Below are 9,338 nucleotides of genomic sequence, written 5' to 3' on the forward strand. Positions count from 1 at the left end.
GACCCCAGGGGGCTGGGAGCCCAGGAGTCCCAAATTAGATCCAGCCACTGGCCCCCCGCCATTGAATAAAGAAACATGGTGAAGGGCAGAGAGAGGAGATTTATTTAGTCCACGGCAGCCAGGGGAGCCGGCCATCTTGAGCTGTGTTCAGGGTGAGGACACTGGCTTAGGTTAAACAGGGAGAAATGAAGTAGGGGGGAGCGGTGGGCAGAGGAGGAGGGAGGTCTGCAGAGTTACAACAGCCCCAGGTCACAGGGGAGGCTGGGGTGACCTTCAGCTCAGCCTTTGTCCTTGGAGGCGTTCTGGAGAATTCTTTTTACTTTCTTTTTCTTTTTTTGGTCAATCGTGGGGCTTGAACTCTGGGCCTGGGCGCTGTCCCTCAGCTCTTCAGCTCAAGGCGAGCACTCTACCACTTGCGCCACAGGGCCACTTCTGGTTTTCTAGTGGTTTATTGGAGATAAGAGTCACAGATTTTCCTGCCCAGGCTGGCTTCGAGCCGTGATCCTCAGATCTCAGCTCCCGAGTAGCTAGGATCACAGGCGTGAGCCACCAGTGCACGGCTTCCTCTCACTTTCTTAACTGAAACAGAACAGGAGCAAGGTGTCGCCCGAGTTTTTGGCCCTTTGCATTAAGATGACAAGAAGAAGGCATGGCTGGTGTGTGGGCGGTGTGCCTGCACCCCACTGTGGACCCCATCTTTCCTGGAGCCCACGGCCATGGCAGAGTTGGCTGCAGGCAGCAGAGAATCGCTCAGATCAAAGAGCACAGAGTTGAAGTTGAGCTCATTCACCGGGCCCAGCAAAAGCCTCTTTTTTCCCCTCTCATCCTGAGTCTGAACTCAGAACCTGAGTACTGTCCCTGAGCTTGTTTTGCTCACAGTAGGTGCTCTACCCCCTTGAACCACAGCTCCCCGCCTCGCTTTTTGGTAGTTCATTGGAGATAAGAGTCTCACAGACTTTCCCGCCTAGGTTGGCTTCAAACTGTGATCCTCAGATCTCAGCCTTCTGAGTAGCTAGGATGACAGCGTGAGCCACTGGTGTCCGGCCTCTCTGTTCTTTAACGGATGGCCAAGGGAGGAAAGAGCTAGCCAGAGTTTAGAACTTGAGCTGCTCCAGTCTCCTGAGGACACGGCCTTATATAACTGCGATATCAGCATGGCACGCAGGCACGGGCGATGTTAACAATAACATCATCTAACATCCAGTCCGTATTCCAATTCCCCCCACCCCCAGTCTTCAGAGCTATTTTCTGCATTGGTTTAGATCCAAGCTCTAATTAGAATCATTCCAGGACACCGTCTCCTTCCTCCGCCCTGTTCCTGCCGACAGCCAGTTCTGGGCTCAGCCCAGCATTCAGCCCACAGCAGGGAGGCAGGGAGGCTTGGAGAGCTGCAGCCCAGGGGCCAGGCTGCCTGGGCTCAAATCCCTGCACTGACTCTTCCCAGCTAGGTGACTTCAGGAGCTTGTCCTTGCTGTGTCTGGGGTACCATGTTTCTAAAAGGGTTGGGTGGCAGTCACCGGCTCTGTAGGGTTTCTGTGAGGACTCCTGTGTTGTTGTACATGGGGGTGCTGGGCAGATACAAGACCCCCCCCTTCTTTTAAGTGCCGTGCTTGACAGGTTGTTTTTTATTTTTCCTATTAATGTAAAAGTAACGATACAAGCTATTCCAATTCTATATTTAGCGTAGACAATTTGACATGCCTATGTAGGTTATAGTTGTTAGCTGTGATTTCTAACCATCTTCTCCTCCCTCACAATTCCAGGACCTTAAAATTCACTTTCCCTGGTCACACCCTTTCCAATTTATGCGCAAATATTTCTCTGTGTGTGTGTGTGTGTGTGTGTGTGTGTGTGTGTGTGTGTGTGTGTGTGTTGGTACTGGGGCTTGAACTCAGGGCCTGGGCACTGTCCCTGAGCTCTCTTTTGCTTAAGGCTAGCACTCGACCACTTGAGCCACAGCTTCACTTCTGGCTTTTTGGTGGTTAATTGGAGATTAGTCTCTCTCAGACTTTTCTGCTCTGGGACTGGCTTCCAACTGTGATCCTCAGATCTCTGCCTCCTGAGTAGATAGGATGACAGGCGTGAGCCACTGGCTTCTGGCATCAGTTATTTCTCTTATTCATTTGTTTCTAAGCCATGAATTAAACATTTAAAGTAGTCAATGTGTGTTGACATTTATCCACATAGTTATTCTTTCCTTTCTTTTAATATCCTTCCCTCAGTCTGAGACCTTCCTACTCATATTCTTTGCTTTCCTCCTGAAGTTTTGTTTTTAAGGCTTCCTTTAGTGAGAGACTTGGTTGTAAACTCTGACCGTTTTTTGTTTGTCTGAAAATGTCTTTATTTTGCTTTCATTCTTGAAAATTCATTTCAGCAGTGATAGAATTCTCGGGTGACAGGTACTGTCTCTCAGCTTTGGGGAAGTGTTACGGTATTGAGGTGTCTTCTGGTGCCCCCAGTTTCTCGGAGAACTGGTCTATCAGCCGATTTGACATTTCTTTTTAGGTGAGCTCTCTTTCATCTCTGACTGCTTTTAAGATTTTTCTCTTTGTCTATGATACTCTGTAGTTTGACCATAGTTTGTTTGGGTGGAAATCACTTTTTTTTCTTTTAAATCTTGCTTAGGATTCATTGAGTTTTCTGAGCTGCAAAGTTGGAGGTTTTTCAGGCAGTTCTGGAGAATTCTGAGCAATTCTGTTCTTGGACCTGACTCTCTACTGTTATAACTCCCACCCCTCCCCCCAAACTCTGAATTGTATCCCTGATCTCTCTTAATCCTTCTTTTTTTTTTCTTTTTTCTTTTTGGTCGGTTGTGGGGTTTGAACTCTGGACTTGGGCGCTGTCCCTGCGCTCTGCAGCTCAAGGCGAGCGCTCTACCTCTTGAGCCACAGGGCTACTTCTGGTTTTCTAGTGGTTTATTGGAGATAAGAGTCTCACAGACTTTCCTGCCCAGGCTGGCTTTGAACCTCGATCCTCAGATCTCAGCCTCCTGAGTAGCTAGGATGACAGGCGTGAGCCGCCGGTGCTTGGCTTCTTAATCCTTCTTGTATGTTAACCCATTGCTTTGCCTCTCTTTTTTTTTTTTTTTTTTTTTGGGGTCTGGTCGTGGGGCCTGAACTCTGGGCCTGGGCGCTGTCCCTCAGCTCTTCAGCTCAAGGCTAGTGCTCTACCACTTGAGCCACAGCACCACTTCCGGCTTTTTTCTTTTTGCTTATGTGGTACTGAGGAATCGAACCCAGGGCCTCACACATGCAAGGCAAGCTCTCTACCACTGAGCCACCTTCCCATCCCCATGCTTTGCCTCTCTTGACTGTGTTTTGTTTCCAGTTTACTAATTCTCTCTGAAGCTGTGTCTCTTCTTCTGTCGGATCCTAATTAGTTAATATTACATTTCTAATTTCTCCTTGCTAGATATTTCATTTGATCCTCCCCCCCGCCCCCGCCCTGTCAATCAGCCTGGTATTTTTCTTTTCTCACCATCATCTCATTTTTTCCTGTCATACTTTACATTTTAAAATATTTACATACTTATTTGAGATTCCAGATTTGAAAAAATCCAACATTTGCTGTCTTCACAGTTCAGGTTTGTAGTTATTGTTTCTGTCAAGACTCCTGCTCAGAATACCTTATTACCTAGGTGCTAGGTTTGTTTTTGAGATAGGACTTTGCTCTAGCCCAGGCTAGCTTTGAAATTTCAACACTCCAGCCTCAGCTCCTGAGTGCTGGAACAGCAGGAGTACCCAGCCACACCGGGCCTCATACTCATGTTTCTTACAAGTTCTTTTCTGAAGGGACTCTTTTATTGCTTTTTCCAATTTCTCAAGTATTTTAATAGATTTCCTAAGATTCATTGCTCAATAGAAAAGCAAATGTCCTACAGGACATAGTTTTTAAAATATTATTAAATATAATTTTATTGTTATTATTAAGGTGTTGTACAGAGATATTACCATTTCGTAAGTCAGGTGATAAATACATTTCATTTTTTGGACAATGTCACCACTTCCTTTAAAAAAAGAAGCAGGGGGGGATGGAGGCTGGGAAGGTGGCTCAGTGGTAGAGTGCTTGCCTCGCATGCATGAGGCCCTGGGTTCGATTCCTCAGCTGCACAAACACAGAAAAAGCCAGAAGTAGTGCTGTGGCTTAAGTGGTAGAATGCTTGCCTTGAGCTGTGACCACAGCACCCAGGCCCAGAGTTCAAGACCCATGACTGACCAAAAAAAAAAAAAGGAAGTGGCACTGTGGCTCAAGATGGTAGAGCACTAGTCTTGAGCAGGGCAGCGCCCGGGCTCTGAGTTCAAGCCCCACGGCCAACATTAATAACAACACAACCCCTTAGAATCTGGATTTGGTAGCTTATACCAACAATCCTAGCAACTGAGGAAGCCACGATCAGGAGAACTGTGGCATGAGGAAAGCCTTGGCAAGAAGTTAGTGACACCTCATCTCAAGCAATAAAAAGATAAGCACGGTTGTGTATGCCTGCTACGTGAGAAGCATACATAAGAAGGCCAGAGTCTAGGCTAGCCCTGGAGAAAGCAGCAAGACTCTATTGGAAAAACAACCAAAAAAGTCTGGGCATAGCTCAAGCCGTAGAGCGCCTGCCCGCCCCTTGACCTTCCACAGTCCTTTCTTCTGGGTTCCTGACATGCACGGTACGTTCCCGCAGGAATTATCTGCAGGTGGGATTCGGACGTGTCTCTTTGGAAACGTGTAGTTTCACCCAGGTGCCTCTACCAGTCGGGGGCCAATTCCCTGCTTGTAGTTTTTTGGGCCACAAGAGTAGAATACTTTCTGACCTGAGACCCACTTGAACAACAGCATGTGGGTAAGATTTTCTTGCTGGGTGATTTATTTTCTTTTCCTGTTGTCTTCCCTCCCCTACCTGAGCCCAGCAAGCTTCTCCAGCTCAGGTTTGGAGCTCTCTCCTTGCCGAGGCCTGGCCATTTCAATCTCTGCCTTGTTGAGTCTCAGTCCCTTTCCTTTTTTTTTTTTTTTTTTTGTTGTTGTTGGTTGTAGGGCTTGAACTCAGGGCCTGGATGCTGTCCCTGAGCTCTTTCACTCAAGGCTAGCACTTTACCATTTTGATCCACAGCACCACTTCTGGTTTTCTGGTGGTTAATTAGAGATAAGAGTCTCACAGGGGCTGGGAAGGTGGCTCAGTGGTAAGGTGCTTGCCTTGCATGCATGAGGCCCTGGGTTCAATTCCTCAGTACCACATAAGCAGAAAAAAGCCAGAAGAGGCGCTGTGGCTCAAGTGGTAGAGCACTAGCCTTGAGCTGAAGAGCTGAGGGACAGCGCCCAGGCCCAGAGTTCAGGCCCCACGACCAGACAACCCCCCCACACACACACTCTTTTTTTTTAAAAGAGTCTTCCAGTCTGCCTGGGCTGGCTTTGAACCACGATCTTCAAGTCTCAACCTCCTGAGTAGCTAGGGTTACAGGAGTGAGCCACCAACGCCCAGCCCCTTTCCACTTCTAACAGTGTTTTATAGCTGTAGTTGTGGGTTGACCAGATGTCTCAGTGAAACACTGGCTTTAGAGTAAGCTTATCTCTGGCTCTGGAATTATGGGTTTTGTCCTGTACTTTTTGACCTGCAAAGATTTCCTTTACTTTCCCTCCAGCCTGGCCACATATTTAGAAATATTGGAAATAGTTCATCCAGTAATTTCAGCTGTGTGGGGTGGGATGTGGGTGTGGGTGTGTACCTGTCCTAGAGCTTAAATTCTGGATTTGGGCACTGTCCTTGAGACTTTTTTGGGGCTCAAGGCTGGCACTCTGCCATTTGAGTTATGACTCCACTTCTGGTTTTTTCTGCTGCATTGGAAATAAGAGTCTCAAAGACTTTCCTGACTGGGCTGGCTTCAAGACATGATCCTCAGATCTCAGACTCCTGAATAGCTAGAGTTACAGGCGTGAGTGTTTTATTACTGGCACCCAGTGTTTTATTTATTCTTCATTCCTTGGTCACACTTGGGTGCTACTTCCTGGGTAGGGGTGATAGAGTCTGAGATCCATAAGCCACAACCCCTGCTCCTGGGCACTACCACAAGATCCAAGTGCTCAAAAGGTGGCAGGGTGAATTAACTCAGATTCTACAAATCCAGAATCACTGTCTGTCAGTGAGTTGCTGTGCAGTGCCAAGCCCTCATGACCAATTCTCCCTAACCCCTGAGGAAGCAGTCTTATTAACCCACTGGTGAGGAAGGGGGGGGCACAGAGAGGCTGAGTCTTTTGCCCCGGGCCTCAGGGTTTCAGGGTACCAGGTGCATGAATAGAGATGTGCACTGAGGGACGGCTCCCACCTTCCCTTCCTGATTGAAGACAGCCCTCCCTCATCCAGCCTCCCCTCCCCCTCCCCAGCCCATTTCCAACCTCCAGCCCTGCTCACCCTCCTCAGAAGAACCTCCTTCCAGAGAATGCAGAGACACAATGCCTATGTGCCTCTGATCAGGTAATATTTATTGAAATGAACGAGTCAGCCATCACCTGCACCACACACTACCTGCAAACATCTCCACTGCCCAGGTGCGTGTGCGCACACTCACGCACATATAAGCACGCACTGCACGTGTACACATGCATAACATATACTTGCACACCCATGCACACCTGTGCACAAACACATCACGGGAAAGGGGAGAGGCTCTCCCCACTATCCTTGTTTTAACCCACACAGGTCTGTAGGAGGGGCTATCTCCCCTCCCTGAACCCCTTTTAGGGGCTCTGGATGGGACACAGGTGACACCCATCCCCCATCCGCCTCTGTTAGATGAGACATGGAGGTGATGAGGGTGGAGTTCCCAGAGGGTAGACATAAACAGAGCCGGGAGTGGCTGTGAGGTTCCCCAGCTCCTCCTCCTCCTCCTCTTCCTCCCTCTCCGTCTTTCACTGGGTCAGGAGCCCCACACGAGCCCCCACATGGAGGTGTCTTTCACTCGGTCAGGAGCCCCACACGAGCCCCCACATGGAGGTCTCGGCGTGCTCTGAAAGCTTGTCATGTCTGCGTTTAATGAAGTTTAATTATCTTCCCAGATTCAATGAATAATTATAAATCTTTTCAAGATGCAATCACACGGGTTCATGCTTCATTAACAGTGGAAAATCAATTGTAATTCGCATAATTCCTCTCTTCTAGAGATGAGTCTGTTTGCACGCGCGCGTCCCTCCTTGCCCTGCCTTGTCTTCCCCAAGAAGCACAGCAGATGTCTGGCCTTCAGCGTCTCAGGGATGAGCCACAGGATGGGGGAGAGCAGGGCCACCGGTCAGTCAGTCCTGCTAGCAGGCAGGAGGTGGGGAGTGGAGTGTAGAGAGAGAAAGCTTTTCTTTTCTGTCAGCTGTGGGGCTTGAACTCTGGGCCTGGGCACTGTCCCTGAGTTCTTCAGCTCAAGGCAAACGCCCTACCGCTTGAGCCACAGCGCCACTTCCAGTTTTCTGGAGGTTCATTGGAGAGAAGAGTCTCAAGGACTTTCCTGCCTGGGGCTGGCTTCAAACCGTGTTCCTCAGATCTCAGCCTCCTGAGTAGCTAGGATGACAGGCGTGAGCCATCAATCCCTGCTGAGAAAAAGCTTTAAGAGCCCATTTCAGGTGCTCCACAGTTCCACACAGCCATAGCTTGCATATTGGATGACGCAGATGGAGATATTTTCATCATTTAGAAAATTCTAGTGGACAATGCAGGTCCAGGGTCCATGTGCCTGGTGTCCCATCTAGCCCTGCCCTGTGCTAACAGCTCTGAACAACCAGTGTCTGTTTGCCCAGGCTGCCATCACGTAGGACCATAAATAAACCTGGCGATTAAACACGACACAGATCTATTGTCCCATAGTTCAGGGGCTCAGAAGTCTTGCACAGCAGCTGCGCGCTGAGAGGCCAGCCTGTAATCCCAGCGACTTGGGAGATCCAGGCAGGAAGATCGCCATTGGAGACCAGCAAGACCCTACCTCCAGCACCTCAACTCAACCACACCTACAGACACGCCCTTTCCCAGGTCGGGTAATGGAACCCCAGGATCCAGGAACAAAAATGGGCCAGCTTTGGGGAGCATGATTCTGCTCACAACTAGAGCCATGATGTTATCTTTCTCTGTGGGGACCCTGAAATCCAGGGCTTCTGCAAGGTCTTCAGTGGAGTTAGTGGGCACCGCGGTGCCCTCCTATGTCTCCTCTTTGGGCCCCATGCCCCCCCCCCCAGTGCTGGGATGGTGAGCTGCCCCATCACAGCCCCTCTTCCCGCATCTCTTTTGTTTTTTTGTTGGTCGTGGGGCTTGAACTCTGGGCCGAGGCACTGTCCCTCAGCTCTTCAGCTCAAGGTGAGTGCTCTATCGGTTGAGCCACAGTGCCACTTCCAGTTTTCTGGTGGCTCATTAGAGATAAGAGTCTCATGGCTGGGAAGATGGCTCAGTGGTAGAGCACTTGCCTTGCATGCATGAGGCCCTGGGCTGGATTCCTCAGCACCACATAGCAAAAAGAAAAACACCGGAAGTGGTGCTGTGGCTCAAGTGGAAGAGCGCTAGCCTTGAGCTGAAGAGCTGAGAGACAGCGCCCAGGCCCAGAGTTCAGGCCCCACGACCGGACACCCACAAAAAAATAAATAAAAGAGTCTCATGGACTTTCCTGCCCGGGCTGGCTTTGAACCAAGATCCTCAGATCTCAGCCTCCTGAGTAGCTGGGATTACAGGCATGACCACCAGCACCCAGCTTCCCCCCACCTCTTGCCAGTGACAGACAGATGTGTACTCAGAAAAGCCTGCCCTTTGAGTCCCCCAGGGACCTCAGTACCAGGCTGGTCCAGGTCCAGCACAGCCCAGGTCTTGGCTACAGATGAATCATGGGTCAGTGTCCCCTCAGGCCGGTCCTGCTGTCCCCAGAGCCCTTGCCTGATGCCCCATGACCTATCCCAGCAGTGGGAGGGGGAGGCCTCCGCCCCTCCCATAGGCCCCACACAGCATGAGCCGGCTCAGCCACTCACTGCGCCCCACAGCCCAGCTCACAGGTGGTACTTCCAGTCTCTGGTCTCCCCATGTCCCGGTCACTGTGATCTCCAAAGTGTGTAAGTATGTGTGAGTGTGTGTGTTTGTGTGTGAGTGTGTGTGTGTGTGTGTGTATAGTGTGCTGGTCCTGGGGCTTGGTCCCTTACCTTTTTTGCTCAAGGCTAGTGCTCCACCCCTTGAACCACTTGAACCATAGCTCCACTTCTGGTTCACGGAAAATAAGAGTCTTATCTTCCTGCTCAGGCTGGCTTTGAACTGGGATTCTCAGGTCTTAGCCTCCGAGTAGCTAGGATTACAGGTGTGAGCCACCTGCACTCATTAGGTGTTTCTCAGTGTTTTACATCCA

This window comes from Dipodomys spectabilis, unplaced genomic scaffold, assembly GCF_019054845.1.
Source record: "Dipodomys spectabilis isolate Male_0828 unplaced genomic scaffold, ASM1905484v1 ptg000188l, whole genome shotgun sequence".
Classification (NCBI taxonomy): domain Eukaryota; kingdom Metazoa; phylum Chordata; class Mammalia; order Rodentia; family Heteromyidae; genus Dipodomys; species Dipodomys spectabilis.